Source organism: Agelaius tricolor, unplaced genomic scaffold (genome assembly GCF_023055355.1).
Source record: "Agelaius tricolor isolate 1412-34295 unplaced genomic scaffold, bAgeTri1.0.p SCAF_1, whole genome shotgun sequence".
NCBI lineage: Eukaryota > Metazoa > Chordata > Aves > Passeriformes > Icteridae > Agelaius > Agelaius tricolor.
Genome location: NW_027269261.1, coordinates 94,099,600 through 94,121,392, shown reverse-complemented (window position 1 = coordinate 94,121,392; position 21,793 = coordinate 94,099,600). Strand labels below are relative to the sequence as shown.

General features: G+C 42.0%; 1 long non-coding RNA gene across 3 annotated transcripts in view; it reads left to right on the top strand.

The window, feature by feature from the left end:
• LOC139598216 (uncharacterized) overlaps window positions 1-20,898 on the top strand; it is a 54,466-nt gene extending 33,568 nt beyond the window's left edge. Inside the window, exons 2-5 of one of the 3 annotated variants that reach the window (XR_011681831.1) lie at window positions 4,967-5,016; window positions 7,645-7,786; window positions 9,590-9,841; window positions 13,749-20,898. This is a non-coding gene — a long non-coding RNA (uncharacterized lncRNA). Of the gene's footprint in view, window positions 1-4,966; window positions 5,017-7,644; window positions 7,787-9,589; window positions 9,842-13,748 lie in introns of those variants that run through there. The other 2 variants (XR_011681833.1, XR_011681832.1) reach the window with 2 other exon arrangements.
• The last annotated feature ends 895 nt before the right edge of the window (window positions 20,899-21,793 follow it).

Genomic DNA, 21,793 nt, shown 5'->3' with positions numbered 1-21,793 from the left:
GGAATAAGTATGTTTTTCATGGTCAGCCAGTCTTTAAAGCTTGGCCTGTGCAGGGCTCCATCTCCACGCTGGGGTTGCTGGCTTTCTCTGCAACTGGCTGCTCCAGCACCTGGCAAAACTTCTCTGGCAGCATTTTGAGCTCCAGGCTATGACCCAGTACTAGGCATCTGTTCCTCTAGGCAGGCTTTGCTCAACTAAAGCCCTGGATGCCTACTGCTGTGTCCTTTCCTGAGGTAAACACTGTCAGGAATTTTTAAAGGAGGCCCCACTCTGTCTTCCCCATCTCTGACTGTTTTTCTCCCTCTCTTCTGGACCATGATAATTGGGACAGCTGGAAAAACTATGGAGAAAGGTCTGCCTGATCACATGGCAGACAACTGCACACGGGAGAACATTCAATGTAAATACAGCTGATATTTCTTCTGGAAGTAACAAACACACCGGGTGTTTCTGCAAATCACCTCCAGAACGTATTTTAGCTTTGAGCTCATCCTAGGAAACTCTGTGCAGCAGTGTAAGGGAAACCACTGACAACCAGAGATCCATATGTTCTATCCACATTGAAATGGGTATTCTATTTTTTTATAATCTTAATCAAGTCTTTGAAGCCAAAAATCTTCTCTGTAAATTGATGGGATGTATGTTATTTTTGGCCTGAGCTTGCATTAACTCAAAAGTTGGGCAGAAAATTGTTCTATTCTTTTTTTTTTGTTTCACTATTCAAATTAGCAGATGCATTTCCTATCATTTGGTACTTTTTCTGTCAATAACACACAAATCCCATGGAAACATGCCAAAGATTTTCTTAGCAACCAAGCCTCTTGCCTGATACACACGATTAACTACAACAGTCTGTTAAAAGCTTAAAATAAACCTGTCTTTTTTTATTTAGAATTTCATATAGTGAAAGGAGATTCATTGGTAAGGAATTAAGCACAGTTTCAGGAGAATTTATTTATTTTTATGGAGGCTGAATACTCAAGAGATGATATGATAAAAGCAGGTGTTGCCGTAGAAGCAAATCTGCTGGGATCAACCCAGTGACTGAGTTCAGGTAAATTAAAAGCCCTCTCACCAATTGATGGCATGGGCCCCCCATGATTAAAATGTAAATTGATTCATGTCTTGTAAGTGTATAATACTGCTGCAGGAAGCATCCTTCTCCATCAAGAAGTAGCAAATTCCATTATGAAAGATGGGATTTTGACAAGCTGTTTCTTGTTCCAAGAGGGTAACCATTTTGGAGAAGAGTTTGTGGATTCTGGGCATTGCTTCCTTTGTCTCTGGAAGGTGCAGACTAATAACATTTTCAGAAAACAGAAGTTTTAGTTTTTATATCGTCACATTTGGTTAAAGTAAAATGGAACAAAATATCACAAGTTCTATCCTATTTATAGAGATTTTTTAAATCTTTGCTTAGAATAATCTCAATTTTTTTCACAGTCTTTGAGTTAGACCTAGAATGCAGGCTGATGGTATCAAAAAAATTATTTTTAGAAGCAGTGTATGTAACTGCTATGAAAAGAAACAAACCAACAGTATCTGAGGTAAAAACTGTCACCTGAACTCACCTTCTTTGAGGCTTGTGTGGCATGCTTTTATCACAAGATAAACATCCATTTATGTTGTGGCATCAAAAACCTTACAGACCTTTAGTTCTCCCTGTAGGTACTAGATGGAGGTAGTATTTAAATATCCTATCTTTCCAACAGTCCTGAAAGTAGGTGCCCATGAACACAAATTATTCAGGCACGAGAAGAAACCACTGGCAAGCAGGAGAATCATAAACAAAGGAATGAGAAAACACAGCATTAAGCCTTATCAGCTGAAGACTTTAAGTAGCCCTTTACTTAGGTCTTCTAAATAGTTTATGGGCAATGGCAGCTTTAGTGATCTCACAGGAAGAATGACTTCTCCAGTAAGCCTGTTTGTTGAAATTTAATGATATGCCTCCAAGTACAATTCTCCTGATTTGTGCCTGCTGTTGGCCAGTGCAGTACATCACAAAAACTCTTCCCTTCACAAGTGACCCACAAGATGTAATGCAAACAGCTGCAGTATAGCAATGTGGAATGACCTAAATGTCTGTGCTAAAGCTTGAAGCAATTTAGACATTCATAAAGCTCTGCAAAGCTGTGCAAACTAGTAAAGAAGCGAAAAAAGAAAATATTAATTCTTGGTTTAGCAGGTTTTATAGCAAAAAAGTTACAAGAAAAGTAGATATTACATATAGCTTGGAAAACTTGGAAGACAAGGAACACTTCAGTTACCTGGAGCTGCGTGGCTTGAACTGTGCTCCACTGCAGTCATTAGGAGTCTGTGAAATTGTACCAGTGCCAAATGTTAGCATGGAGAATTATATTTGCCTGTCTTATTGCATGGTAATAAAATGCAATGGCCAGTTCCAGCCATCTCTGTTATTCCCTTCTGCTGCCAGGAGATGGGAAAAGCCATTTTGACAAACATGCTGGCATGCCTCAGTGCACTGTGCTTCTGCCTGATGACATTACTAATATTCAAACCTCTGCCACAGAGGTTCAAAATGACCTTGAAATAACAGAGTCTTTTTTGTTAAGATTTGGTCTATGTATAAATTTCTGAAATAGTATTGTAGAAAATAGTCTCTTAGATAAGGAATGTATTTTCAGCTCCTAGTCTCACAAAATAGAGATGGTTATGATTTCTTATAGATCTGCTAATACATAGGGAAAACATTTCTGCAGGAATCGAGAGAAAAGTCTAACATTTAAATCCATATGATATTTACTGGTTGTCTGAAATAAGACTAGTTTTCTGAAGTAAAATCTTTATGAGGTAGAAAAAGAAGATAATTCAAATTGAGTCATGCCCCTCCAGGAGCCAACAGCTTTTAAGGTCGGGGGAAAAGTCTCTTCTTTAATGCACAAAGTAGAAGTTCAGTCCTCATTAATTTCAATTAGAAGCTGATGAAGTTCTTTGTTTTATTACACTGTCATTTGCACTGCATTTTCAAATTGCATCAAGACATTAAATATTCTCACTGACAGTAACTGCTCACAGGGGATTTTAAGCAGTGCAAGACACGTAATGAAACTCAACTCATTATTATAATTATTATTATTATTATTAATTATTTGTATTATTTTATTGCATAGGAGTTGTAGTCATGGATCATGATCTCATTGCATGATGCACAAAGCCAGAACAACAAGGCCATTAATTTTTAAAAATCAGAGATTGTTGGTGGCATGGCATGGGTAGAGCCTGACTTTGAATTTTCACCTTTCCAAAACTTGAGCAATGCTGTTTGACCAGTTCAAACTGACCTTGCAGCATCTGTGTGGGATCAGTGCTGTTGGAGCAGCCATTCCCACTCAGCTGGCTTGGGGACTCCCATCACACACAGCTCACAGCTGGAGTGTCCCTCCCCAGGTGCTCCTCTGCCCGTGATCTCACAGCCTCCCTGCCCCTGAAGAGCAATGAGCATCCCCCAGCCTTTCCTGGTCCATGCCACTGATAGGTCCTTGCACAGTGTTTGTAAGTGGTAAGAAAGCACCAAGGTATGTGGTTGTCTGTAATGCCTTAGGAAGAAAGAGCTGTCACATTTGGCACCTGCTTGTGACTTCTCTACTAGCTGGTGGATAGTGAAACTGCATCTCCTAGAAGAATAAAGCCACAAATAAATATATTTTATACGTGTGCTGTTTGGCATGTAAACATCTACATTTATGAAAGACATAGAAAGAGCCTGAAGATGGGAGGTGTGACTTAAAGTATATCCCTGGTTCTAGGCTCTCAATGTCAGCAGCATGGGATTACCAGCACAATCTTCCCCCACAAAGAAAGGAGCCTGGGAGAAGGCTTGGCTAAGATCTGTGTTAATCAGTCTGGGAGCTGATAATTATTCGAGAGCTGCTAGCAGGACAGGATTGAACAGGGGAGAGAGGCACAGAAGTTAAACCCTCTCTATCACCTGCATAGAAAGATTTGCTGTATAAGGGAACAGCCAGCAGTTACACAAAGAGAGAAAAGAAGCAGAAGTGGAGCTCTATTGGGGCATCCCAGAAAGAGAAGTGGGTGAAGGAGACAGCCTGAAATTATGTTAAGGTTCTTGAGAAACAGATGGAGAGGCAGTTAGGAATAGGGCTGGGAGGTGGGAAAGAAGAAGAAAAGTATCTCTCCCTCTCTCTCTCTCTCTCTCTCTCTCTCTCTCTGTAGAAAGAAGAATTTGTTCTGTAAAGAGAGTTGTTTGAGTCCTGCAGCTGCTGAATCAGCTTTCAGGTATTTGTGCCTGACTCAAATACATGATTCTCTCTTTTCCCAGTGGATCTGCAGGGTTGCTGGTTTGTCCTTGTCATTATGGACTGGCTCACCAATAGGGAACCATCTCAATGGTTACTGCTCTTAAGATAAATTCTACATAGAAAGGGGTCAGGGGAAAAAAAAGCAGTTGGAAAAATTCAACTCATTTCAGTACAGAGGATATGCCCCTGGGCTATACCTAGATAGCATACTTCTTAAAGGAGAGGGGAAAAAATACCATGCAGAAAACAGTTGCCAAAACCATAGTACCTTCTTGTCAGCCACTCACAACCCAAAAGAGAATACTTCCCAGGAGTCATTTTAACTAGTAGTGTCTGTGCATGAAAAAATGCTCATACTTCTGTTAGAAACACTGACTAACAGCTCCTAAATTTATGGTTTCCAAAGGCTATCAATTACTCTGAACACTGGGTGACCTGGAACACATGCAGCCTTCCAAGCCCCAGTATTAAAGAAGAACCTCAATGAAGGATCTCAGCAGAGATTTGGCATTCTGTAAATATTCCCTGTTAATAAAATCAGAAATTAGGCAGTTTTGTTAGCTGTCTCAAACGAATTTCTGAAAGTGGAAACTCCAGATTTGCTGGGGGATAGATGTAGGAAGATGATGAGTTTATTCAACCCTCAAAAACACAAAACCAAAACTGTCCTTGTGTCCTTTCAGGTAACAGAGAACTGAAGCCAAATAGTAACATTGAAAGAACTTGCACTGGGGTAAGTGGATATATAATAGCTGATTTGTATTTGGGCTGATAACTTCCTAGACTTTTTTATCCAAAGTTTTTCATCCCAGACAACAAGAAAGGAGAGGGAAAAAAAAAAGAAGAAAAAAGAAGAAAAAGGATGTATCCTAACTTACAGCACACAGGCCATTTTGGACTGAGAAGCCTCAAAAGCAAAGTAATTTCAAGAGGGGATGAAGAATCATGTTGAACTTGAGGAATTACATACAGAAATACTGCTTAATTAATAAAAAATCAACAGAGAAAATATGACATCACTTCAACACCCTGTCAATCCAAGCAGTATTTGCATTTTCTCCTCGTCCATTAAAAAAATCATGCTATAATAGAGGATGTGAGAAGTGGCCTTATGTGTTTCATAGTATAATTAAGCCAGAAGAAACCCACCAACATTTTGAAAGATCATAATACATGAAGTGGGATTTTAGAAGCATAAGCTTTATCTCCAAAATTCCATCTTCAGTTGTAAAATGGAGACTGAAAGCAGAAAGAGGCTTCAAATGGTCTCTGCAAAGGTGCCAGCCATGGAGATTTGAGGGACACAGGGGCAAGCAGTCCAACTTTGTCTTTCAAAAGGATCATTCTTATCTCCTTGACAGAACACCTGTGTGCCACAGCAGACTCCACTGCCTGTATATGTTCCTTCCTTGTGGAGGTTAAGTGCTGCCTGCCTGCAGAGACTCCTCTGCAGGAGAGCTCCCTGCTGCAGGGCCAGCTCCAGGGGACAGGGGCAGGAAGGGACACAGCTCAGCAATTCCCCCAAGGGCAGAGCTGCACTCCAGGCAGGCAGATAAACCAGGCTCTCAGCACTGCTCTGAGCATGAACTGTACTCCAAGTGTGTTGATTAGGAACATCAGGTCAGGAATTTTCTATGTGGTTTTGTTTTTTTTTTCTGGAATGTGTTTGCTACAAACATTTCTTTCCCAAAATATTCTACTACTAATAACTATGGCAATGGCTCCTCTGGCAACATTCAATAACTTTTGGGATGCAGGCACTGCTCACTTTGATCCTTCTTCTTCTCCCATTCTAACAAATTCTCCTTAGCTATCCAGGCTGTTCCACTTTGTATAAGTGACATATCTACCAACCAGAGAAAGAAATTTGTTCTTTGCTTAGAGGTGATGGATTCGGGTCAAAGTCCCTGCCCGATAGGATAGGGATGTTTATTTCATGCAAGGGTTACACAGGAAGTAGGAGAGATGTGCACCTTGCAAAGCCAGGCAAGGCAGCACAGAGCATTTCAAAGTGCAGGTGACTGAACAAGCAGTGAATCAACACAGTTTGTCTGACTCAGCACAGGGCACCTGCTTCAGAGGGAGCTGAACTGTCTCCATTGATACCCACCAGCTGGAGAAGCTCAGATGTCTGATATGCTTCTACAACCTACAATCAGATTCCTAAACTTAGGTTTCTTAACCTAGACCTACTTCTCCTCAAAGCTGCCTTGTGGGCCTTGCAGAGGACAGACCAAATTCCTACCCTGGGTGAGGGTGGCAGAGTCTACATACATGTGCTGTACCCCAAACCACCTCCAGCTCTCTCAACTTGTTTGTCTGGGAAAATATTTGTCCAGAATAGGATAGGACAGCTTTTGAAATCTGAAATAATTTTGCAGCAAGGGGAAACTGTTTTCTACCCATCTCTAGCTCTCAGCTTCTCAGGTGTCTGAGACATTTCTGTGTGAAAGGAAAACCTCACTATGGTTTGATGAGAAAAGCAATGAGATCCCAACCACTTCCTCAGATAAACAAATCTGGGGTCTTGCCAGGAGTAGCCAAAGTAAGTCTGAAGAGAGCAAACCAACCTTCCTAGTCTGCAAATAGCTACAAAAGATGCTGAGAACAGAGACAAGAGCAGTAGTCACCTGAAATTAATGAAGAAAGAAGAGTGTGTCACAGTGGAGAAGCATCAGTGTCAAAGGACAGCAGCAATGATTGTACCCACAAGATGAAGAGAAGCAATTCTCTCATCACTAAAGGATGCTCCCTGGAAATAGATGGACTTAATACACAAATACATATTGCTCTTTCTTTTCTGGGTGATTCATTAATGTTTTTTGCATCTGATTTTAGACTTTGGTAGTCTCATCCTGTCCCAAACTGAAAAGAAGGCAGCAGGAAATAAGCTGGTTTATCCCAACAGCAACTCTATATTGAGGTATATTTTTTGCCTTTAAAAGTAAGACAAGCAAGAAAAAAAAAATGTAGCTACATATAAGAATGAATCATAGAATCATATAATGGTCTGGGTTGGGAGGGACCTCAAAAATCATCTGGTTCCAACCTCCCTGTCATGGGCAGGGACACCTCCCACTAGACCAGGTTGTTCCAAGTCCTGTCTAACCTGGCCTTGAACACTTCCAGGGATGGGGCATCCACAGCTTCAATGGGCAACCTGTTCCACTGCCTCACCATCCTCACAGTCAAGAATGTTTTTCGAACATCTAATCTTAATCTCTTCTCTTTCAGTTTAAATTTTTTCCCACTTGTCCTATCACTAACTGCCTGTGTGAAATTCACTCTCAGTCTTTTTATAAGCCCCCTTCAGGTACTGGAAGGCTGCTATAAGGTGTCCCTGAAACTTTTTCTTTTCAAGGCCAAACAGTTCCAGATCTCTCAGCCTGTCCACATAGAAGTTCCACCCCTTGGAGCATCTTTGTGGCCCTTCTATGAACCTGCTGTGACGGGTCCATGTCTCTCTTGTGCTGAGGACTTCAGGCCTGCATGCAGCACTCCAGGTAGGGTGTCAAAAGTAGAGGGGGAGAATCACCTCCCTCAGCCTGCTGGCCATCCCTCTTTTGATGCAGCCAGGCTGTGGTTGGCTTTTTGGGTTGCAAGTCCACACTGTTGGCTTTTGTCCTGTATTTCATTAATGAGAACCACCTAATCTTTCTCTACAGGGCTGCTCTCAATGTGTTTTTGTATGTCAATGGTGTTGAAAGGATTACCAAATTAACCACTCTTCTGTCAGCCTAATATCAGTTCTAGCAAATTTAACAGAAGAGTATATATGGGATTTCATTATTAAACAATTACAGGAGAGGTGTACAATCAATACCAGTGAGAAAATAAGAGAACAAAGTCTTTTTCCAAAGCAACTCAATATCCTTTTAGTCATGTCACAGATTTGGTTGATAAATGCCAATCCAATATATCAAATACAAATATATACATATACATATATATATATATATGTATGTATATATGAAATTTTGATTATTGTAGATTGCACCTTTGCTGAATCATCACTAAGGTAGTAGATGATAAAAGCAGTCAACTGGCTGATCTCAAATATAAGCTTTCCTGGAAAATCCTTACTAAGGAAGCATATTTTTAGTGCATTGCCCTGTGTCTTCCCATCATTTAACTTGTATCAGTGAACTGGGAGCATATATAATACTGTTGATAAAGTTTGTACATAAAACAAAACCAGGAGGATTGTTAAACAAAAAAAAAAAAAAAAAAAGAGAGACTAGTGTTCCCTCTAGCAGATGCAATAAACTGAGCACAAACAAGCAAACAGAATTAATTTACAGTGAAGCCAAACAGTTAAATAGTTGGAAAAAGAACATTAGTGCTTATGGGAGCAGAGATTGTATCCTGGAGAAGGGAAAAGAAATTGAGGAGTCACACTAGATGGTGAGCTAGTCCTGAAGCTTCAGTGCAAAGTGATGGCTTAAAAGATTAACACTATCTTTAAATGTTTAAGGCATGACACCCTGAGTAGGAGCAAGAGCTTTCATGCCTTTTGTATTTCACACCAGTTACTTAAATAATAATATTCCTGTCCCTCAACAGAAACAATGGGAAATTGTCATCATAACTGTCCTTTGTGTTTGCTAGGTGTGAAAGGCAGTTAGCCCACAAAGCTGAAAATTACAGGGATTGTGTAGGTTCCATCAGTTATCAGCAATACATTGGATGACAAATTTAATTATATTTGAATAACTGTCACAGAATTTTAATGTAGCTGCAGCCACATTTTCATTAGTGTTTTGAGCAAAATACTGTAAACTAGAGTAACTGATAAAACTGATAAATCAATAATACATAATAATTATTCACTATTAAGAGATGAAGCACAGATCACATGCCTGGGTCTTAGCTCCCTTAGTTTTGAAGCTGGTCACATCCATGTATCAAATTCATCTCAATATTTAGTAATTATTCTAGCAGACACCTGCTCCAATTTACCTCTGCCTGAGAAGCTCATAGGGAAAGGACTTCATACAAATTTGCAGGGTATATGGACAGTGAAGAGCACACAGAGCTGTGTTTCCAGAGGAGATAAGAGGAACCTGACTTGTTTAGCATCAGAAAGCAGAGCAAGAGTAGCTTCTTTCAGAAATACCTTAGAGTCAGTGGGAAAACAGAAGAGCACCATTTAAGTAATTTTGGAAATCAGAGGCTTTCTTGTCACTGAAGCTGTGAGAATGGCTTTCTAGAAGGAAGCACAAGCAACCCAGACAACTCAGTCTTAAGACTGAGATAATTCAGCCTAAGCCAAGGATGAGATGCCATGTTCCTTTGTCTCTCTGCAGGACTGGGTTTTATGATGAAGAGGTGCCTTCTGCTTCTCTGCTGTTACACTGAAACAGAGGTCGATGTGCTGGTCATTTAAACATTGCATGAAAGTTATAAAAGACCATACAATGGAATGAAAACAAAATCTTTACAAAAATGTGAAACATGCAACTCTCTTGCTGTATTACTTACAGCCTCCACTTAAATAAAGAAAATTGGACTTTTGAATTGGGACTTTTCAGGGAATAAGCCAACTGTGTTTTGGACAGGTAAGTCTAGCTTAAAATCCAAGCAGAACACATTATAGACGTAGTGACAGAGGAAAAATTTTGTAATTTTGGCACCAATAGCTGCAGACCATCCAGGGGCAGCACTGACAGTAACTGACCATCAGAAGAGGAAGATCAGGAGAAAACACTTTTGTAGAAAACCTCTGTCAGGCTCAGGCAGGTGAAGTGCTGCTCTCTTTGGGATGAGCCTCCAGAAAGCTGAGAGCCAAGAGTGTACTTGTGAGAAGAGAAGCATCCTCCTCTGCTGCTGAAAGCCTCTCTCTCAACTGCTGTGTTAACTCGCTTGAGGTCTAGGATTACCTGTGCAATTTGTGGTAGAAAGGTGAATTTGGAGCCTACAAGGTATCCAGGGTGCCAGGTATTTTTCTTTTTTATGCAATAGCTGAGCCTGTGGCAGGGAACTGCTTAGAAAGTGCAAGAACCAACACCAGGCTGAGGTTTAGTTTGTGTCTGTGGCCACCTTCTGCTTTGCTAGTTCTGTTTTTTGACAGCTGGGCACCAGGTCATCCCATGAAGGATCACTATGAGCAGCAAGTTAAGGAGATAAACACCAGATATCACATAAAGCACCCATGTTCCATCCACCTACACACTGCTGCAGCCCGCTGGGTCCTTCTCACTCAGAGGTGCTCCACACTTGGTGGCCTCAAGAGTGTTTCAAGACCTGCTGTCCACTGCTTTCCCTGCAGATCAGGAGCCTGAGTGCTCTTGAACTTGGTTTGAGAATCAAGTGTTTTATCAATGGTTTTGAAACAGAGCAGGTGAAACATCTGAGATCACCAGGTAGCTGATTTCATTTCAGTTTGGATTGTACAAACTGGAATGCTTACAACTCTGAGGTGTCTCAGACCATTGAACTGTGAGAGGAGGAAGATCACAGAAAGGGTTACAATTACTACTAAGTTAACTGGTAATGCTTTGAGACACACCACTGTTCTCACCTTTTTGAAGAGAGAAGAATAAATGTACAAAGAACCCATGATTTCAGAGAGGCTGTCACCAACCCCACTGGCTCCCATATGAGCCAAGATTAAAACATGGCCCTTCAAGTCTGAAACTGGACACAGTGGGTAACTGCATGGCTCCCTTAATGTACCTGGGAGTCAGGAGCTGTGGAAGAGTCAGATTCTGTGTACTTGTTCTTCTCCTGCAATTGGTATAATAATATATATTATACCAATATAATATATATTGGTATAATATATATTATACCAATAATATATATTTATTTAATTAATAGAGGATACATCCTCTGTTACTTAGGAAGAACACAGAGTTCAGTTTATGGTGGTTCAGTTTATGGCTGAAACTCGTGGTCTTCTTGATGGGGACTTGAAGAAATCTTCCTTCAAGGAAATCCAAAATCATGAATGGTCACTTTCTGTCATGAAAATGAAAATATTTTTCTAAAAAAGGCACAAGATGAAATATGCACTTGGAAACTTTTATTATTTAATCATACATTTTTATCTCTTTGTCATGGTTTAACACTGGCACAATGCCAGTGCCCCCATGAAGATACCTTCTCCCTGGTTTCTGCTGTGAGATGTGACCAGGAATAAGCAAAGCAGGCTCCTACTTAGGGAAAAAAGAACCAGAACTTTATTAACTACTCTACAACTACAGATAAAATGAAACACACACACAGGGAAAATGAAAACCTCACAAATGCATTTCCTCCTCCTCCCACCAAATTTCCAATACAATACATTTGATCCTCAAATCACCAACTCTCGGTCCAGCAGCACCTTTTAGACAATCAATCCTCAGTTCATCAAGAGGAGAGGAGTCCTTCTTGTGCCATGGGCTTCCCCTGGAAACACAGCTGAAGCCTCGTGTGTTTCCGTGTCACTCGTGGCACCGCCCGGAGAACATCTGCCGTCGTGACTTCTTCCTTTTCATGTCCAGTGCTCTCACCACTGAACACGGACCAGAACTGCTTCTGGGGTTGTCTTTTAAGGATGCTCTGTCCCGATCCAAAAAAGGCACAGTCTCTCCTTTGGGACACCTGTCCCCACAATCTCTCCTTTGGGACACCTGTCCCCCCCATATTTTTTCACCCCCTGGGGCCGAGGGGCATCAACACTGAACCCTCTTGGCTCTGAGGCCATTGCCTCCCCCTAGAATGCAGTCTCCGTATCACAAGGAACATGGTTCTGTCCATGGCTGTACAAAAAGAGTCCAGCAAAAGCTACTCCATCATTTCTTCCCACTAGGATTCTTCTCTATTCTTCTACTATCTCTCGCTCACCCAGACCTCTCTCACACTGGCCCATTTCCTTCCTCATCTTCCACTCTATCTTCTAGGAAAGGTCAATGTTCTGTAAAGTTCTCATTCTCCAAAAAGGGGTTAAAAGCTCCTACAAGCAGCCGGCTGAACCCCCCCCCCTCTTCTCCGTCCCAGCCGTGCTGCCGGCACAGGCCCATGTTTATCCAGTTTCAAGGTTACAGTCTCAGGCAGCGGCTCTTTCTCTCTCTCTCTCTCTGTGTCTCTCAGGGGGGGCACCCGATGGCTCCCGGTGTCTCTCTCTCTCTCTCTCTCTCCCACCCTTCCACCCCGGGCTCAGGCCTACCTCTCCTGCCCACATGGCTTTCCCCTCCCCCTGCCCAGCCAGCAGCTGGGCCGGGGCAGAGACCCGAACTCTTTCCCGCCGGAAACCCAAGAGAACCTCCCAGGGGAGAGCTCTGCTTTTAACCCCGTGTTCTCAGAGGCATGTCCATGTCCCAATGGCCAGGTTAAATGCCAATATTAAAGTCTGAATATCCATTGGCCAAAAACACAGCATCCCAAAAAACACATTTCCTGTCAAACCACCACACTCTTAAATGTGCTTTCTTTTATTTTTCTTTGAGGTCTCCAACTTCTGTCTTTCAAGGCTTGCTCCACAACCATAGGAAAAAAACACCCTGTTTATTTTTAAATCAAAGCAAAAAATCTCATGGGATTTTGCAGACCCAGCAGCCCTGAAATGAAATGTAATTCCCTAAGGTTTAGGATCACAGAGATGTAAACATGCCTGCCATCAATGACTACATAAACTAGAAGTTTGGTAGAACTAGATTTTTCTTCCAACTTGGGTCTGCTGATTTAACTAGGAAAAAAAAAGACAGTTTGTAATATTTCAGAAGAGATTTGATGTTTTCAGTGTGTTGCAAGAGTGAGGTTGAAAAGCTTTTGGGAATAGAGGTGCAACAGTGTAACAGTAAGTACCAGTAACACAAAAGAAAATTATGTTGAGTTTGCTGAATAAGAGGTTTAATCTGCTGGGTGTTATGAAAATCACCTGTGACAGGGTTGGAAGAAGAGGTAAGTGATGGGTTGGTGATATTCACAGGATTACACATCTCGGGACATCCTCTGGGCTGCCTTCCAGCCACTGCCTCTGCCCAATGAGAGCTCTGTGGTGCTTGCCATACCCCCTTGCAATCCTCCAAAGGATGGCTTTTACACCCTCACCTGGGCTTTTCTTCAGCCTTCAACCCAGCCCTGCCCCTCTGCCTGTAGCTGGCAGCTGCTCCCACTGGGGGCCAGGGGCACCTCTCAAGCCAATGAAGAAGACAATGTTACGAGCACGATCAAAAACCCAGCTCAGGTGCTGCAAACACTGAACAGTCCTCAGTCATCTGCAATATTAGAGAAGGGCTCAGGCTAGCCCTGCAGTTAATTAACTGCATAAATAGAAAATATAAACCCATGTATGAGGACCACATTGATGCAATTGCACTGAAGAGGATATAAGAAATAATAAGGAGTGAGAGACCAGGTAAGCATCTCAATGACTACTTTGTTGCATGCTCTTCATGAAATTACAATAATTGTCTGGAAAAATGAGTTACATCCTTTTGAGTGTTCAAATCTAAAATTAAATCTCATTTTTTGTTGCAGAGCAGACATTTATTTTCACAATTATCCTGCTTACATCACTGTGGACTTCCCTTGAACCGTGCATTGCCTGAAGCTGTGAGGCTGCAGTAGGCCCTTTCTATACCTCCCTGATATCCATACTTCATTAAAGACAAGAAGCAGAAATGTAGATTAAAAAATCTAAAAGCAACTTCCTTCATTCTAGAAAGGAACTCATGTCACAAACAGCCTCCAAAGGCTGTGCTCATTTGGTACCACTTTATGAAGTAAGACGACCATGCAGCCACGTCCTGCCCACCTTGGGGACAGCAGACAAAGAAAGAAATTGAGTGTGGGAGAGAGGAAGATGAAATGAAACATCTGTCTGCAGAAACATCCCATCTGATGTAAAACAGCTACATTTGTAGGGAAGGAGAATCCACTACATCTCTGCAGATCCAGTCACACAGATGTGACAGGAGAAGCTGCATCTCCCAGACCACACAGTAGAAATGAAGTCTCACTTTTGTGCTGGCCTCTATGTTTTGAAGCTGAGCCTTCCAGTCCTCTTAAGGTCTTTGTGAGAAGACACAGTTCAGCATCCTGGAGTGTATGTTCCTTCCAGCATTTTGCTTGGTGGCTGAGAAAATGATCATAGCTAAGGCCTCAGAAGTCTATGACAAGGTGAATTTTATATCCATTATTTGTACACGGTAGATAATGTGCAGTAGCCTAGAGCATCCAAAATATTTAGAGCAAAAAAATACTGAAACCTACCTGAGAGGGGTAACAAGCCTCGTTAACAGCAAGCACAAGCATCAACGTAGGCTTCAGGGAGGTCAATGGTGCCCTCTAAAGGGAGCTCGTGTGATACACAGGAAAGCTTCACAGCTGTGGGACCCACTGCTCATGCAGCCATGGAACAGCCCAGCAACAGCCTACGTGCAATAACTTTAATAATCTGTAAGATGATAAAATGCAGAGTCATAAATATATCTTCTGAATTTGGAAACGAACCTTGTGGAAAGCTTTTTTCCAACATTTATTGCTTATGGTGAGAAGGCACCCTTGTCCCAAGCAACATAAATGTTGGGACCAAGACCTCAGATCATGGCTAGGGAAAGAAAGGTACATCAAACTACCAGGACAGTCTGCACAAGTGAAAGCAGGCCCTGATATAGTTCATAAAACTTTAATCTGAGCTAAAAAATTCTTGCACGGAGATTGTGGAGCCTTCCTTGAGAACCATCTGGATGCAATCCTGTGCAATGTGGTGTAGGATGACCCAGCCTGAGCAGGGAGGTTGGACCTGGTGACCTACGGGGGTGCCTTCCAACCCTGCTCCTCGTGTGAGTGTGTGATAACACAGCACAGCAGCAGGTACACAGACAGTGATTACAAGAGCTCCTCAGGAATGGAACATGTGACTGAACAAGCACCAGAGAGCAACCAGAGCACTGTAAGCAGTGCTTTGTCTCAGCCTTAGCCATCAGGAGCCTGCAATTACTTTGTGATTCACTTATAAAACTCAACGTGTTCCCTTCCAAGAAGTATGAAGTACCTTGAACAGCAACACACACTTTGTCTCAATCTCCTAGTTGAGCTCTGGCTGATTGCACCATCATTTGGCCAAATCAGGAGAAGAGCTATTGATCTCCAATGTACTGATGTGCAGACCTTATACAGGGGGATACATTATTCCAGGACAAGAGTCTGCTTCCCCAGGAAGGTTAATCTTGTGTTGAATTCAAGAGGCGCTGCAATGCTTTGCTGCTAAGAAAGTCAGGACAATTATTCCCAGGTTTAGTGATTGCCACTCATTAAAATCAGGATTTACTTGATTATATTTTGGAGAAACTCTAGACCCTGAGTGTAATTTATAACTGATGAGAAGATAAAAATATTAATATTGCTTAAAATTAAGTATTTCCAGTGAGTCTTCTAAATTTTGATCATGTTCAATCTTTAACCATGCTTTTTTCTCCACTGGATTGCAGGTGTAGTAGGAGGATGCTGTGATTTAGCAGATGAGGTAAAGCTACATCCTTTGCTCACAAATGTTACAGGTGCCAGCATTTGCCAGAAACAAAATATCAGAGAGACATGATTTTCAGAAGACATTAGAATAATCTTGGGAATGTTTCCATCTTAGATTTATGCTTTTCTGCAAAAAAAAAAAAAAATTGGACACAACTCATTCCAGAACTGCACTATACCTGACACTTGGATAGAGGATGCCCTTACACAAAGAAAATTGAGGACAGTGGCTGATAATGCATGACAATGTGGAAATGCCTAGTCTAACTTCCACCACTGGCCACTGTGACTTGGAGAAGGCCACTCCTTTCACCTCTCATCTCCTCAGGGTTTTCACATGGGTGGCATGAGACCTGTAGGTTTAGAGAGCATGTTGAGTCAAAAATGTCTCTGAAACCCAGGTGCTGCAGTTGTTGCTGTACATGATGGGTTATGAGACAAGGAAAACCACGTACCAGCCAAACTAAGGCTTACTTGTTAAACAAAGATCATTCCCCAAGACTCAGGGGCTTGGTTCACACAGGCAGTTTAAGATGTTTCAACCGAGAATTCAAAGCCAGAGTTAGCTTTACAGCAAGAGGAAGGTCAGGTATGGGAGTTCAGTGTGTGCCCTTTGCCAATTTGAACATGATTTTTTCATGCTGAGTACTAGTAATTAAGTGATCTCCAGTGAATAACAGCACCTGCGTTACCCATCCTTGCTACCATGAGAATTATTAAGCAGCAAACTGTGAAGCTCACAGCTCGTTAGAAGCTCTGCACAACACAGCAGCACACAGCCCCAGTCCCATGACTCCCAATATATCACAGCAGTGGAGACAAGAAGACTGCAAAAAGGAAAAACGACTGGGAAGGCTGGGATGTGGGAGCAGCAGGAGGATTGGCAGAAGGGCTGTCAGAGGCACTCAGATTAGCAGGCCATCAAGATCCTAGCACAGAAATGTGCAGCTTTTTTGGTTGCTTGGAACAGCAGGGGTGATCTATACCCAGACTGAAACAGATATGCCATTGAGGGAGGATGTTGGGAAGAACAGCCTGGAGCACTTGGTAGTTTCAAGAAGGCAAGAAAGGACAGTGAGGAAAACCTAATGACTTGCAGAGGTGGGATAAGATGGGCAGCTCCTAAAGGACACAAATGGCACTTCCAAAGGCAGCCACTCTCCCCAGTTAAAAGAGTGAACAGAAGATTGAGGAGAACTTCTGAGCAGGCAAGCCTTATGCTCTGGGTAGTATCCATATCTAGGTACCTGCTCGCTGGGCAGAGTGCTCCAGCACCTGCCTCTTAGTGCTCATGTGTGGGCAACTCAGTTCCAAAACAAGGTCACGTCTCTTTCCAGTGTCTTTCCTACCCTCTTGCAACACTACTTCCACCCACAGGTGAGAGGGACCACAGCACAGCTCCTTGGGAGCTTGAGAGTGGGGAAAGAAACCACGGGAGAGGAGATAAAGGGAACATAGGGAGAACATCCCCTGTCATGCCTTTTCTTCATCCTTCAGGGGATGAAAAGCAGAAGTCAGTTCAGACAGAAGGAAGGAATGATGGTCCATCAGAGGAAAGACATGGTGGAAGCAACAGAAGGAGTTTATGGAAGTCTGAGGGAAAGTACAGAGAGTTGTGGGACAAAAGAGGATTCACAGAAATGATGGCAAGGCGCTCTAATGTGTGAACAATATGTTTCAGGAAACAGGAAAATGGAGGTAAAAAGAAGGCATTGGAAAGGTAAGCATGTAGGAAGCAGCTACTGGGGAGAGACTTGAGTTAGGGTTTGCATCCTGAATACAATACTCCCATATTCAGGAACAGTCGGGCACACAGGAGGTATTCTGAGACAACTTTGTGCAAGTGTAACAAAGTAGCTTTGTGCAAGGCATTTCCACTGGAAGGGAGCATTAATACCAGAGGAATGTGGAAAGGATGACAGAATCATAGAATAGTTTTGGTTGGGACAGTGGCAGGTCATCTGGTCCAACCCCCTGCTCAGAGTGGGGAAAGAAAATAATACATAGGAGATTAAAATTCCCTTGCATCTTCACACATATAAAGTGAAGCTTTAGCTATAATGCCAAAAATTCATATCCAAAGTCAAACCTTCCCCTGGTTCTCTAGGTTGATGGTCCCCTCTGGAAGCAATGCTCACTTTACAGATTACTGGAATTGCTACTCTAACTGCTCTGGATTCTTTGCTGTGAAGCAGAGAGGGTTTTATTGCATATCAAAAGGAGGAAATGGACACACATGAAATCAACCTGTAGCTTGCTCTAAACACACATGCACATCTAATGCACAGTTGATGCTAGCACAAAACAAAGATAGGAAAAATATTTCTCATGCAAACTGGGTTGGTGGTTAATCAAGTGAATCGTACCTTTTAGAGAGGTATCCTAGCAACTCCCCAGCAGCCACGAGTCCCGGCTGACAGCACACACTGATGCAATTGTTCTCCTCCTGCAGACATCAAAACTTTGCAGCTAATCAAAGAGATAATTCGAAACAGGAGACCACGTTAAATTTGATCCAACAAAAGGGAATTTTATAAATGAGCAATGTCACCCGGGGCATCTCTTATGCCTAAAGTTGTCATCTTGGAACAAGAGTAGGTCAGGCTTAGCAGAGCCGTGTGATGCTGGGAACAAAACCTCCCTTCCTGGAACCATGACTCTCCTGAAGGCACTCGTGTCTGCCACACTGGTTTGTGCTGGTCTCTGCTTCAGAGCACTATGCAGAATTTATTACTATTCTCTTGAATAGCAAAGGCTCACCCAAAGCACTTTGTAGAGCACTAGTATCAGTGAAAGCCCTGCTGATGCTCCTGTAGCCACCTGCCCAAAATCAAATTGGTACTCCTAATGTGCCAGATTAGATATTCTGTCCCACCTCCTGACAATGCAAATAGGCCCAGGCCTGGCTGGATAAGACCTTCTGTCTCAGGACCAGCAATGAACTTGGGGCTACCAAGTAGCCTAAGCTCATCCTCTCTAAGTGTCCTTGTTTTGGAAGCATCAGATTTGCAATTCACCTCTTTAGGCACAGGTGCAACAGAAAAAGCAAAATCACAAACATAATATCCCATAAGGTAATAGAAAATCACTTTCCCCCCCCACTCCCACTTTTTAGCTAGCCCAAATATTCCACAGATCTGGGAAAAATACTAAAGGTGTTTAAGCATTTCTCACTTCCCTTTTCTTACCTCAGCTGAGAGGCTTCAGTTCAAAGTTGTGAAGGGTCTCCCAAGTTCTCCTCCAGCGGTTTACATTTCTTCTGGATTACAGAACATGTATTCTACTCCCCCCAACACACTCACCGGTTCATTTCCTCTTTGAAAGAGAAAAATATTCCTTCTTAAAACTTCCTGTTTTCTCTGTCAGGTGAGCCCTGACACCTGACCACCCTCATCAGATGCTCCTCAGATACTTTTGTTTGATGACCACTCTCTTGGGGGTCAGAACTGTAAGACCATTTTTTCCAGGACAGTAATAATGAACCTGAATATTGCACTAAAACTGTTAATCAAAATTTAATGATCCTTCCTTGTTGGAATGGAGGAATTTCTTCCATCACCTTTGATGGTTCAGAAGGAAAGCAAGAACAGATGTAATAGCCATATGCTCTAAACATCAAACAGAACCTACAACTGGGCAAAAACATCAACTCATACACAAATCGCCATCAAAAACTGTTGTGACCTACTTTTTACTGCAAAAGCTGGATTTTTTTTTGCAGTCAATCAAGTGCTGTTAAGACTGCCACCACTAAAAAGCACTAAAACATGCAGACTGTCCAACTACAGCAGCTGAGACCAGGGGTCCAGAGGACTACAGGGGATCAATGTGCCCATTTGTAAGGTCTACAGAGCCTTTTAAGACCTTGCAAAAGTTTCTTCCAGTGAGCAGAAAACTGTTACTCCACAGCAGAAATGCTACTTACAGATGTTACAAGGACACAAATGTTTCCTCCCACAATCAGAAGATTACCTGTGCTTTCACACATTTTATCTGTAATGGTACTTTTGCCAGTAACTCTAAAACTAGAAAGTGCAGCAAGAGAAAAGAATAAACTGTCGAGATGGACAGACATGAGAGGAAAAGAGAAATTATGCCTGCAACACTGTTACCATCAGATCAATTTATTTTCACCTTCCTAATGCAGATACACCTTTTATTTTTGGTGTGAGTCACCACAGTATTTGCTTTAGGAAGAGGCTGGTAACAGGATGTGAATACTTGTGAGCTTAAGAAGGGGCTGATAATAAAAAACAGCTTAGAAACTATACATTTGTAATTGAAACAGCAGGGCACATCAGTTCAGTTCAATAGTTGGAATTTGTCAGCTGTTAATGAGCTGACTTCTAAACAAAACCAATAGTCCCCTTCTTAATACCTGCAGCAGATACATTATTGTTTTATGCCTTATAATCCTCAACCACAGGAAATAAAAATAAACAATCCACCTCAATGTCATCTTCAAGAGCAAAGCACCTGCTTCCAAACAGGCAACACCACCCACAGGTAGGACAAGACAAGTAACTACCCAGTCACAAACATGCACAGTGTTTACCCACAGCCCTCTCCTACCTCTTACACCACAGTATTCACCCCAAAAAGTCATTGCAGGAAAGCAACACAGAGTTAAATTCACTGTTGCTGGTTAAAATATTTCTGATATTCTGACCATCTGCAGGCAAAATGAGCCAGATAAGTTCTGTAGTACCACAATGAATGTAATTGGGATTGTAAGCAAGCAGGTGAACATGAGCTGCTCTTCACTACTGGGCACCTGGTGAGAACTGTCCCACACCCTGGATCTGGATCTGTTGTTGCAGACATCTTTTCACTAAAAATCCTTTCTTTAGGATTTTTCCTTCTGAGAAGCTGAGAGGCCTCAGAGACAGAATGTAAACAATGGTTATCTGCTGCTGTGAAATGCAACAGCTCCACCTGTGATTGGCCCATCTGGGATGTGTATAATTAATGGCCAATCAAGGACCGAGCTATCTCGGACAGAGTCTGAGAGAGCTGCCTTTGTTATCATTCTTTTCTTTTCTATTCTTAGTTTAGTTAGCATCTGAGAAAACCTGTCCTTCTTTTGCTTTTTAGTATACTGATAATGTAATATATGTATATCATAAAATAATAAATCAAGCCTTCTGATCATGGAGTCAACATTCTCGTCTCTTCCTTCACCTGAAAACCCCTGTGACCACGGTCACAATCTGTGACTAATTTTCTTTCTGAATGACGGGAGCAAAGAGAGTTACCGCATGATGAAGACACCAGCCTTTCTCTTCAGAAGAGCCACTGTGTTCAGAAAAATCTTGACTCAATACATCTTTAAATCATAAGAATTCTCTGTATTTTAGTGTGTTTTGAATCAGGCTCAGAGGGAGAATATCAGAGGGTGTTAGAAAATCTCTTGTTCTAGTAAGGAATGACCTTCAGTTTAAGGAATGACCTTCAGCTTATTTCCTGGAATACTGCTAAATTCTTCATTGCCTTTTTCATTTGTGCACACAGCACAACCAGTAAATAACATCATGAGTGAAGTTGCAACCAACTCCCCCTGATGCTTCAGGTTTTAGCCTTTATATTTTTCAGATTCTGTACTGCTTTAGTGTGTAGTTCTGAGCTTCATATTAGGGGATAGTAAGCTTCATCACAGAGTAGGTAGACAAAACAATTCCTTCTCTAGCTGGAAGGACAAATGATCTGCATTTCAGGCCCAAGAGCAATGCAGACTGAAGAGAGAAAAACAAGAAGGATGTAACTTCATAATGGGACTTCATGACCTGAAGCTATAATTGGACAATTAACTCCACTATGCAAATGGACCAGAACTTATAAAAGTGTGAGACCCCATGACTGGTCATCCCTTTTGTGACCATTTTGGGTTTATCTTGGGTGTAGCCCTGGTTGGGTTGTTGTCCTGCCCAAGGTGTGTCCACTGAGGCCTTCTATTAAATACCTACTTTAACTCCATCTAGTCTCTGTTCCAAGTCAGCCCTCACAAGGCATCACCCCCAATATCAATAATATGATATAAGAAGTCAGAACTT